Below are 13,278 nucleotides of genomic sequence, written 5' to 3' on the forward strand. Positions count from 1 at the left end.
CTCATTAATTTTCTATCTTCCTTCTTAACATATGTAGTTAAACATATAAATTTGCCTCCAAGTAGTACCTTAACTGCATGTCACAAGTTTTACTTTGTGGATTTCGTTTTTGCAAATAATGCTGCTATGAACTTTTGTGTACAGTTTTATGAGTTTTAACGCAAGTAAAGATTCATGTAACCACCACCTCAATCATGATACAGACCAATTCCATCACCCCAAAATACTCCCTGTGCGACTTTATAGTTGCATCCTCCCTCCACCCACATTTCCTGGCAAGTACTGATCTGTTGTTTGTTACTGTAGTTGTCATTCCAAGAAATGTATACAAATGAAATCATAAGCGTGTAGTTTTTTGGGTTTTATTGTTTGGTTTTTGATGCTGGCTTCTTTTGCTGGGCTTAATGTTTTTGAAATTCATACAAGTTGTTGCATGGATCAGTAGCTTGTTCTTTTTTATTGATGAGTAGTATGCTATTGTATATACCACAGTTTGTTTATCCATTCATTCGTTAAAGAACAGTGGAGTTGTTTCAAGTTTTTGGCTATAAAGTTTTCATTTCTAGGGTAAATACCCAGCAGTGGGATTGTTAGGCCATGTGCTATGTGTATGTTTAACTGTATAAGAAACTGCCAAACTATTTTTTGGAATGGCTGTACCATTTTCCATTCTCACCAGCAGTGTATGAAAATTCTAGTTGTTCCTCATCTTTGTCACTACTTGATCGTTTTTTTTTTTTTATTTCAGCCATTCATTTGTATATAGTAGTATCTCATCATGGTTTTAAATGGCATTTTCCTAAGGCTGATTATGTTGAACATCTTTGCATATGCTTGCTGTCCCTATATCATATCATCTTTAGTGAAGTGTCTATTTCAAGTACTTTGTCTACTTTTTTTATTGCTCAGTTTTGATAGTTCTTTATATCTCCAAGTAGTACTTTAGCTTCATCAAACAAGTTTTGCTTTGTGGATTTTGTTATTGTGGATATAAGTCCTTTGTCAGATATACAGTTTGCAAATATTTTCTCCCACTCCTTAACTTATCTTTTAATTATCTTCGCAATTCTTTGGCATAGCAAAAGATTTTAATTGCGATAAGTTCCCATTTATTATTATTTTCTTAATGAATCATGCTTTTGGTGTTGTATCTAGGAACTCTTTCCTAATGAAGATTTTTCCCTTGTTTTCTTCTAAAAATTTTATAGATTTGCTGCTTTCATTTAGATCTGTGACCCTTTAAAAAAATTAATAGACTTTTTCCCCAACAGTTTCAGGTTTATGGAAAAATGGAATGGAAAGTACAGAGAGTTCTCATATACCTTCTCACTCTCCATTTCAGCCTCCACTTTTCCCTATTGACATCTTGCATCAGTGTGGTGTGTTAGTTACAACTGATGAGCCAGTACTGATACTGATAAATTATTGTTAACTGAAATCCATTGTTTACATTAGTGTTCAAGTGTTCAGTCTTGGTATATTCTGTGCATTTTGGCAAATATATAATGACAGGTATCCACCATTACAATATACAGAATAGTTTCACTGTCCTAAAAAAATCCCCTGTACTCCACCTATTTGTTACCCCCTTTCCCCACTTCAGCCTCTGGCAGCCACTGTTTTTTTTACTGTCACCATAGTTTTGCCTTTTCCAGGATGTCATATGGTTGTAGTATGTAGCCTTTTCAGATTGGCTTTTTTCACTTAGCAATACAGATGGTCCCAGACTTACATTGGTTAGACTTTACAATGGGCTTATAGGGATGTAACACCATCCTAAATTGAGTAAACATCTGGACTTAACAGTGGTTCTACTTATGATTTTTTGACTTTACCATGGGTTTATGGGGTATTAAAAGCATTTTCTGACTAAAGATATTTTTGACTTACCATGGGTTTATCGTGATATAACCCCATAGTAAGTTGAGGAACATCTGTATGTATTTGAGGGTCCTCTTAGTCTTTTTATGGTTGGATGGCTCATTTCTTCTTAGCACTGAATAATATTCCATTGTATGGATGTATCACAATTTGTCTGTCCATTCACCTATTGAAGGATATCTTGGTTGCTTCCAAGTTTTTGGCAGTTATGGATACATCTGCTATAAACACTTGTGTGCAGCTGTTTGTGTAGACATATGTTTTCAGCTTACTTGGGTAAATACCAAGGAGTGTGATTGCTGGATCATATGATAAGAGTGTATTCAGTTTTGTAACAAACTGCCAAGCTGCCTTCCAAAGTGGTTGTATCATTTTGCATTCCTAACAGTAGTAAATGATAGTTCTTGTTACTCTACATCCTTCTTAACATTTGGTGTTGTCACTATTTTGGATTTTAGCCTTTCTAATAGTATATAGTGGTATCTCATTGTAATTTAAATTTGTAATTCCCTAATGACATATGATGTTCAGCATCTTTTCACAGGCTTATGTGCCATCTGTGTTTCTCAGTAATCTTTGATAAGGTGTTTGTTCAAATCTTTTGCCCATTTTTGGTTGTTTGGCCCATAATTGGTTGTTTGGTTTTTTCCTGTTGAGTTTTAAGATTTTTTGAGTGCATTTTGGATACACATCCTTCAACAGATATGTGTTTTGCAAATATTGTCTACCAGTCTGTGGCTTGTCTTTTCATTTTCTTACTAGTGTCCTTCACAGAGCAGAAGTTTTGAATGTTAATGAAGTCCATCTTACCAGTCTTTTCTTTCACGAATTGTGTTTTTGGTGTCCTATCAAAAAATTCATCCTCAAACTCAGGGTCACCTAGATTTTCACCTATGTTATCTTCTAGGAGTTTTATCATTTTGCATTTAAAATTTAGATCTATGTTACATTTTGAGTTATTTTTTGTAAAATGCGAGTAATCTGTGCCTACATTTATTTTTTTGCATGCGAATTTCAGTTCCAGCACCATCTGTTGAGAAGACTATTTCTTCTCCATTGAATTGTCTTAGCTCCTTTGTCAAAAATCAGTTGACTATATTTGGGTGGCTCTGTTTCTGGGCTTTCTATTCTTTTCTGTTGACCTGTTTGTCTATTCTTTCATGAATACAACACTGTCTTGATTACCATAGCTTTATAGTAATTTTTTAAATAGTGTAGTGTCAGTCCTTTCAATATTATGTTAGCTATGCTGGGTCTTTACATGTAAGCTTTAAAATCAGTTTGTCAATATCCATAGTGTAACTTGCTTAGATTTTGATTGGGATTTCATTGAATCTATAGATCATGTTGGGAAGGACTGATATCTTGACAATATTGAGTCTTCTCTTCCATGTACATATAGTATCTTTCCATTTATTTAGATCTTCTTTAATTTTTTAAATCAAACTTTTGTAGTTTTCCTCATATAGATCTTTTCCATATTTTGTTAGATTTATGCCCATTTCTTTTCTTTTTTCCCCCCTAATGTAAATGGCATTGTTTTTAATTTCAAATACCAATTATTTATTGCTGTTATATAAGAAAGCATTTTATCTTATTTTTCTTTTAAAAATTTTATGAATGTGCTGCTTTCATTTAGGCCTGTGACCCATTTTAATTAGTCTTTGTATATGGTGTAAGGTTTAGTTCGCAGTTAACTTTTTTACATGTGGGTGGTTGATTGTTCCAACAGTATTTGTTGAAAAACTATCCTTTGTTCATTGGATTGTTTTTGCACCTTTGTTTAAGATCAAATGGCCTTATTTGTTTCGATCTATTTCTGGGCTCTGTAATTTGTTCTTTTTACTTAGGTCATTCTTTCTGTCAGTACCTCACTATCGTGATTACTGTGGTTTTCTAATAAGTCTTAAAGTAGGGTAATATGCTTTCTCTAACTTTGTTCTTTTTTTCAAAATTGTTTTAGCACTTCTGGTTCCTTTCAGCTTTTACTTAGATTTTAGAATCACTTTGTCTATACCTACAAAATAACCTGCTGTGAAATTTATTGGTGTTACATTAAATATATTGATTACTTTGGGGAGAATTGACATGCAGATCCAGTACTAAGCTTTTTATTTTTTTAGCTACTATAAATGGTGTTGTTTCTTTAACTTTCACTTCAAATTGTTTCTTGCTGTGTGTAGAAATATGATTGAATTTTGTGGATTGGTCTTACATCCTTTGACCTTGTGAAAACCGCTGATTAGTTCTGTGAATGTGTGTGTGTGTGTCTGTGTGTGTGTGTGTGTGTGTGTGTGTGTACACGTACATTCCCTGGGATTTTCTACATAGGTAATCACTTGCTTATTTCGCTTTTGTTTTTGAAACACATTTTTCTAACTATAGAATTCTGTATTGGCAGTTTTTTCTTTCAGTGTTTAAAGATGTTGCTCCACTGTCTTTTTTTTTTGTTGTTTCATCATTGCAAAACTTGCATTGTTTTGTTTTGACAAGATATCTGATGTCATCCTTATATTTGTTCCTTTGTATGTAACATTTTTTTCCCCACTGTCTGATTTTAAGATTTTTGTCTGACACTGGTTTTGAACAATTTGAGTATGATGTGCCATGATGCAGTTTTCTTGTTTTTTTTGTACTTGGAGTATTGTTTGTTTGTTTCTCAGATTTGTGAACTTATAGTTTTCAAATATTTTGGATACGGTTTCTTTGGATGTCTAAATTTTCTATTCCATCTGTATTAGTCTGCTTTTGTTGTTTATAACAAATACCTGAAACGGGGTAATTTATAAAAAGAAACAATACTTATTGCTTATAGTTTCAGAGGCTGGGAAGTCCAAAGTCCAGGAAACACATCTGGTGAGGGCTTTGTTGGTGGGTGGTGACTCTTAACAGCAACACAGGGTATCATGTGGCAAAAAGGCTGAGCAACAGAAAGAACTAAGCTTCGCAGTTGCTCTCCTTTTAAAGCCTCAGAACCATACCCATTACTCCATGAAGGGATCCATCCATTTTCAAGGACACAATCCTCACAATTTAGTTACTTCTTTAAGGCATCACCTAATCAATTATCATAATAGGATTTCCCACCCTCTTAACACTATTACAGTGGGGATTAAGTTTCTAATACATGGAACTTTGGGGGACGCAATTCAATCCATAGCTCTGGAGTTGAGATGGCGCTTTAAAGATGTCTCATCTTGAGGCAAGGGGTTGGCTTTTATACCCCCACATTGCCCCACGTTGGATGCATACTGCTCTTAGAGAGGAGGCATGATCCTGGGTGAGGTGGCTCTCTTTGTCTGAGGGCTGTCGAAGGACTTAACTGAAAGCCATCAGTACCCACACTCATAGCATCTGGGAAGATTATACCCTTGGTGCTGAAAGAGATCTGGGCTGTAGACCTCAGCATCCACTGTAGTTGCCCCTCCGAGTTCTTGCTTTGGCTGTTTATTGGACTTATGATTTTGTACTTTCACTTAAGATAATAGGTTTTTATTTCTTTATATTTTATCTATTATTTTTATTGTTGCTTTCAGGAAGACTGGTCCAAATAACATAGCTTGCCATATTGCTGGGAATAATTCAAATTAACTTTTTTACTGTAGGATAGAATACTTTTAAGATTCCTTTTACCATTGACCATTAATTCTTCTACTTAAACTTGTTGTTCTTTGGTTCTCTAAGTGTTGAATCAGATTCATGTGAAATAATCCTGAAAAATATTATGGCAATTTTGGAAAAAACTCAATAATATACTTTTCATAAAATAATAAGTTATTAAGAAAACCTTAATGAGCCAGTTATTAAATGAAGAAATAGTAATACTTTAGGTCATTTCTCTTACTAGAAATGGTCTAAGCTAGGTCATTGTTATAATGAGTGGAAATAATTTAGCATCTTCAAGGTAATGGAAAAACTCACTATCAGAATATTCTAGAAAAGTTCTTATATGCAATAACTGTCAGATTTAGCAACTGTCAGTCATCAAATTCTCTAAGTTGTATATTGTTATGCAAACAAGAACCCAATAACTTCTACTGAATGCCTATTGCTTTTACAACATCATGAAGTTGAAAAATCGTAAGTCAGGGATTGCTTTATTCATTTGTACAAACACACATTTAAATATCAATATATAAGCATAGTTTTTAAAAAATATAACTGCAGTCATTCTACATGTATTTTCTGATATTCCTTTTCTTAATATATTGTGGATATCTTTGTGTTAGAACTTTTTGATCTACTTTGGTTAATAGCTTTTTAAATACGTTTTAAGTCTTAGTAGATTGCGTAGTGTACATTAAGCACTCAGAACATATTTGCTGTGGTTGAACTGTTGATATTATCATAACTATATAATCTGGATGTACCAAATTTTATTTAGCCCTTTACCTAGAAAGTGACCTGCAGATAGTTTCTTGCTTTTCAGACTATTCTTTATCTTTTCTTTTATGATACTTCCTGTAGAGTAAATATTTTCAGTCATAGGTCCCTTGATTTTTAGATAAATTAATAGTAAATAAAGGGCCCTTTGAAATACAGTAGTCCCCCCTTATCTGCAGTTTTACTTTCCATGGTTTCAGTTACCTTTGGTCAACCTCTTTCCAAAAATATTAAATAGAAAATTCCAGAAATAAACAATTCGTAAGTTTTAAATTGTACCATTCTGAGTAGCATGATGAAATTACATGCTGCCCCACGTCATCTTGCCTGAGACGTGAATGATCCCTGTGTCCAGCATATTCATGCTGTATATATATGCATTCTCTGCTTGTTAGTCACTAAGTAACCATATTGGTTATCAGATTGACTGTTGTGGTATTGTGTTGCTTGTGTTCAAGTAATCCTTATTTTACTTAATAATGGCTCCAAAGCACAAGAGTAGTGATGCTGACATATTGTTATAATTGTTCTATTTTATTATTTGGTATTGTTGTTAATCTCTTACTGTGCCTAATTTATAAATTAAACTTTATCAAAGGTGTGTATAAATAGGAAAAAAGCATAATACATATAGGATTCAGTGCTGTCCTTGGTTTCAGGCATTCACTGGGGTTCTTGGAACGTATCCCCCACCGATATAAGAGGACTACTGTAATAATAATTTGATAAATATTATCATTTAATAAATATCCTTATCTTAGGAGTTGACAGGTTTATTCTCTTGTGTACCTTAAAAGTTTTCTAGGAGGATTATAGTGTGGACAGTTTTTCTTATTTCTGTATTTACTATGCCATTTTACCAGAAGCCACATTTTTCTAGTATCTGAGTCAAGTCTTTAAATCAAGAGTTGGCAGACTATATAGTATGTGGGCCAAATCTGGCCTGCTGCCTGTTTTTGTAAATGAAATTGTACTGAAATACAGTGATCCCCATATGTTTATTGTTTATGGCTCCTTTTTTGCTACTGTGGTTGAATAGTTGCAACAGAAACCATATGGCCTACAAAGCCTAAAATATTTACTGTCTAGCCCTTCACAGAAAAAGTTTGCTGACTGGACAGCAATTTAGATGAATATTATATGTTGGCCAATACTTGACTTAGTACTAAGAGTACTGAACTTACAGTCAAGAGTTCTAAGTTTGACACTGTTCTTTGACTTTGAGGGAAATTGCTTTATCTTCCTAAACCTTAGTTTCTTCATCTATAAGGTGGAATATTACTAAATGATTTTTGAAATCCTTTCTGAAGTTCTAAGAAACTTTGTGATATTAATATTTTAAAAGGCATTTAGAATATAGTTGTATAGAATCTATGTATCCATCGATGTAATATATAATGTAGCTGTAGAATAGATGTAAAATAAATATGCAAATAGACCAGCAAATGGAGGCAATACAGAGATTTTTCTTAGGGTTTAATAAATACAGGAATTTTCATTATGCAACTCTAATCTGATCTTAAAAACGTGTTAAATAGTGAATTTTCTGATAATGGGAGAGCCTATGTTGTATTGTGTTAAATGAGACAAGTAATAACCGTGTAACTAGCCCATCCCCAAGCTCTAACCAAAAATTTACCAGATATCACTAAAACACTCTTACACATATACAGGTTGAGCATCCCTAATCCGAAACGCTCCAAAAATTCAAACTTTTTGAGCACCAACGTAATGCTCAAGGGAAATGTGCAGTGGAGCATTTTGAACATCAGATTTTCCGATTAAGGATGCTCAACTAGTTAAATGTCTGCAAATATTCCAAAATATGAAAACATTCGAAATTCAAAACATTTCCGGGCCTAAGCATTTCAAATAACGGACACTCAACCTGTATATAACCGTATATAGTTGTCATAGTATAACATTTAAAATACTAATAACCTAACTGTATAATTCCTCATGACTCATTTTTGTTAGTAGATATGTAATAGTTTGACATATTAATTATGCTTTTTTGTGCACTGTACCTAATGTGTCCTGTTTTGTAATACAAAATGGTATAAAGATACATCATGAATGCTAATAATACTTAGTATAGAAAATAAATAAAACAGTTAAAAGAAGTTACTTACCAACTAAAGAGTTATCATTCAGCTAATAAATTTCATAGATCAGGGTTTATGAGGAGTTTGGGTAAGGTCAAAACTGCCTCAGACATCCCTTAGGAAGGAGAAACCAAGTTATAGATCAGCTTAACTCTTCCCTTCATAGTCTGCTACCTGTCCCTTGTCAGTATCTCCTTGCAGATATTTCTCAGTCATCTTTTTATAATTTGGCTTACAATATTTTCTGTAATGTTTTATATAAAAGGAGAAACATATTATAATCCAAGTGATCACCAGCACTTGAGCCATTCACTGGGAAATGAGAATTTCCTTTGCAAGATGTATTAATCGAAATTATGTTTCTTCACAAGTCTTTTAATATACTCTTATCATTCTGACTATTCTTTTTACTCCTCTGTCAGCAGTACTTGTACCTTTTTATATGTGTTGATGAAGGCATTTACTTGCATGTGTGATTTCTCTAAGGCCAAATTTGCTTTTTTGTCCATTTTCCATAAGTATCATGTCAGTTGAGGCCTATCATGTCACATCAGCCTGAAAATATTTTCTAATTCTGGAGGTCAAATAAATTTGATTTTTATTTAATTCTGTTAATTAATGTACAGTTTCATTGTTACATCATACTGCCGTGGCAGAAAGATTAAAATCTCTTGGCCAGATTAAAATTCCCAGATTCTGCAGTGATTAAAATATTCAGTAGTCCTTTCTGAGTGATAATATAAGCCTTTCCATTGTAGTTGAGGTTTATACTGTTTCATCAGCTTAGTGAGAAATCCACTGGACTCACGTATAGCTTCATATTTTTAAAATGACTGTCAATCTTGACCAGTCCACTGGAAGAGAGCACCCTCTAGTGTTCGTATTTGGAGTAGCAAGTATATTTCATCGTGAAAGCCATCAGAACACCATTTAGGCTTGGTTCAATAATCCATGTCCCTCCCTAAGACTGCCCAGTTGCTCTTTGATTGTTGGGACCAGGTTGATATAGCCATCACAAATGTTGGCATGGAGTACTTGAGGTATAAGTTTGATTTAAATATAATATATACACCCAAATATATTTTTGCCTCAAGAAATAATTACTTGTATTTCACTTTCAAATAAAGTTTGATCTGTATGTGCTACAAGGCTTACTGAAGTAGCTCTTTTCTGAACTCTAGGGGAGAATCCATGAGTGATATGTAGTAACTCTATTGTGCCATATTCTCTCTTTTGGAGATCACTCAAATCCCATAAATGCTATCCATGATACTGTTCTGTTTGCATTCATGCCTTTTATTACTAAAGGAACAAGGCAAGATTTTTACATAGTGAGTAAGCTGCAGCAATATTTGTGCCCTCATACCTCAGTAATTTTCTCAGTTGTCTGCTAGTCATTACATTCCATCCCACGTGATTCTTTTATTTATTTATTTATTTATTTTTATTTATATTTTATTTTTTATTATTTTTTTTTTTCCTTAATTTTATTTTGTCAATGTACAATGTGGTTGATTATTGTGGCCCATTACCGAAACCCCCCTCCCTCCTCCCTCTCCCCCCTCCCACCCCACAATGTCCTTCCTGTTTGCTTGTTGTATCAACTTCAAGGAATTGTAGTTGTTATGTCTTCTTCCCCTCCCCCCCCCACCGTTTTTTTGGGTGTGGGTGTGAATTTATTTATTTATTTTTAGCTCCCACCAATAAGTGAGAACATGTGGTATTTCTCTTTCTGTGCCTGACTTGTTTCACTTAATATAATTCTCTCAAGGTCCATCCATGTTGTTGCAAATGGCAGTATTTCATTCGTTTTTATAGCTGAGTAGTATTCCATTGTGTAGATATACCACATTTTCCGTATCCACTCATCCAATGATGGACATTTGGGCTGGTTCCAACTCTTGGTTATTGTAAAGAGTGCTGCGATGAACATTGGGGAACAGGTATACCTTCAACTTGATGATTTCCATTCCTCTGGGTATATTCCCAGCAGTGGGATAGTTGGGTCATATGGCAGATCTATCTGCAATTGTTTGAGGAACCTCCATACCATTTTCCATAGAGGCTGCATCATTTTGCAGTCCCACCAACAATGTATGGGAGTTCCTTTTTCTCCGCAACCTCGCCAGCATTTATCGTTCAGAGTCTTTTGGATTTTAGCCATCCTTACTGGGGTTAGATGGTATCTCAATGTGGTTTTGATTTGCATTTCCCGGATGCTGAGTGATGTTGAGCATTTTTTCATATGTCTGTTGGTCATTTGTATATCTTCCTTAGAGAAATGCCTACTTAGCTCTTTTGCCCATTTTTTAATTGGGTTGCTTGTTTTCTTCTTGTAAAGTTGTTTGAGTTCCTTATATATTCTGGATATTAATCCTTTGTCAGATGTATATTTTGCAAATATTTTCTCCCACTCTGTTGGTTGTCTTTTAACTCTGTTAATTGTTTCTTTTGCTGTGCAGAAGCTTTTTAGTTTGATATAATCCCATTTGTTTATTTTTCCTTTGGTTGCCTGTGCTTTGGGGGTCGTATCCATGAAGTCTGTGTCCAGTGAGTTAAATATACACCATCCCACGTGATTCTAAGGCAGAGTCTTTGTTAAGTGATACAAAGAACCGGTGTGATAAACATAACCAGCAAAAATGTGACTGAAATGATAGCTTTAATCTACTACCATTTAGGTGAGTTTTTAATAGGTTTTTCTTTAATATCTTTTCTCCAAATCACCCAGGTCGAATCTTCAGGTAGTCATCATGAGTCAGTATTAGTTCACTTTTCAGAGTCTGGAGAAAAATGGGTCAGCTGCCTTCTCTTAGCCTCAGTTATTGTTATGTTCTTGCTCTGAGAAGTTCTTGTGGGAAAAGGTAACAACATTCTTTCTTGTGTCATAGCCCCTTACTATTGACTACTATTTCTTTCTGTTTCCATATACATTATTCCAATGTATTATCCATTTTAACCTGTACTTACTTCTTCAGGGGGATTACCTAATTTGGGCACACCACCTATCCATGTGGTGGACAGTTAACAGCCTTTCCAGGACCTCTGCTTTTGTTCATTCCCTGGAAAACTTTGAATGATTTGACATAAAGAATTGTAGGACTGGATCTTGCCTGGTAATGAAGCAGCATTTACAGTTAATATCAATTTAGCTACCTGGTGTAAAATCATGAGCCACTGCAACATTCCCTTAGGAGTGCGTATAGTCAAAGTGAGTGTTATGGATAACATGTCTTGTGCAGCAATATCTTTTGCAGCCTGCATGTTGTTATCCTGATCCTGTCAAAACTAAATCTGGTAAGGTGAAAGAAAAATTTGTGAGGTGGGAAAGATAAAAAGTTGTGAATAGTATCACCTCAATTCCCTCATTGCCAGCTCCAGTTCCTAGAGACCTTTCCAGGGAGTTCCCTCTATGTTTCCTCTCATATTTAAAGTTAGATCACAGTGGCCCACCTGAGTTAGCTCTTAATGTCATTACCTCCCATCATTTTGAGTAACAGATGTTTTGATTGCCCATTCCAATTTTCAATGAGACCATGATGTTGAGGGTGATGAAAATGTGCGATATCACTGTAATATTTTATTTCTTTGCCCGTTTTTCTACATAGATAGCAGTCAGAGGAAGTATATCCAAGAGGACCAAACTAATAAGCAATGCTGTGTTCCAAACCTTTAATTTAATTCTTTCCAGTTGCTTTTGTTAAAGTATAAGCAAAGTTAGAATACAATAGGAAGTCCATTCCAGTCACTATTCATTTGTAGGTGCCTGCGGTACTGGTAGAGGCCCAATGTGGCCCACTTGCTGAATTCTTAAAGCAGAAGTTCCCCAGCTTTTTTTCATGATGCCCTTAGTGTATTAGTCCATTTTGTGTTGCTGTTACAGAATATCTGAGACTGGGTAATTGATAAAGAACAGAGGTTTATTTGGCTTAGGATTCTGGGATAGCTGCATCTGGCATGTGCCTCAGACTGCTTCTACTCATGGCAGAAAAGTGGCAGGCAGCTGGTGGGTACAAACAGATGATATGGTGAGAGAAAGCAAGAGAGAGAGAGAGGAGGTGCCAGCTCTCTCGTGGGAACTAATAGAGCGAGAACTCAATTAATTCACCTTCTCCCAGGGAGAGCATTAATCCATTCATGAGGGATCTGGTCCCATGACTCAATCAGTTTCCAACACTGTCACATTGGGGATCAGATTTCTGCATGAGTTTTAGGGGGACAGCACATCCAAACTCTATCACTTAGTGTCTTAGTAATATTTTTATGCTGCTTCTAAGCTACCCTCCTCTGTTGTTCCATACTGACTTTTGCATGGTACTTGCTTTTTATCCCAGTAACCCCTGAAAACCCTGACTTGTAAAGATATGAATTTGTTGAGAAGAATGTAGCGAGATCTAAAGTTCTTACAATGAACCTCCTTGAGCTAGTAGTTCACACAGTGTTCAATAGATGTCACTGTTTCTCTTGAGAATTTAAAATGTTGAATCCCTCTGTGTTTGCTCCAGTGTTTGGGGATGTCTTGGCATGCAATTTGGGAACCATAGGTCTGAGGCCATCTTCAAGGCATTACTACTGACTTCGTGTGTGTGTGCGCATGGTATAGTCAGTGGACTTCATTAATCATTGGTAGGATTCATTCTAGTTTTTGTGTGTATCGTGAAATATACATAACATAAAATTCACCATTTTAACTGTTTTTAGGTGAACTGCTCAGTGGCATTAAGTACACTCACAGTGTTGTACAACCATCACCACTGTCCATTTTCAGAATTTTCATCATCCCCAACAGAAACTCTGTACCCATTAAGCAATAACACCCCATTCTATCCTCCCCCAACCCCTGGTAACCTCAATTCCACTTTCTGTTTCTATGAATTTGCCTGTTCTAGGTTACTTATATAAGTGGAAT

Source organism: Cynocephalus volans, chromosome 3, assembly GCF_027409185.1.
Source record: "Cynocephalus volans isolate mCynVol1 chromosome 3, mCynVol1.pri, whole genome shotgun sequence".
Lineage (NCBI taxonomy): Eukaryota > Metazoa > Chordata > Mammalia > Dermoptera > Cynocephalidae > Cynocephalus > Cynocephalus volans.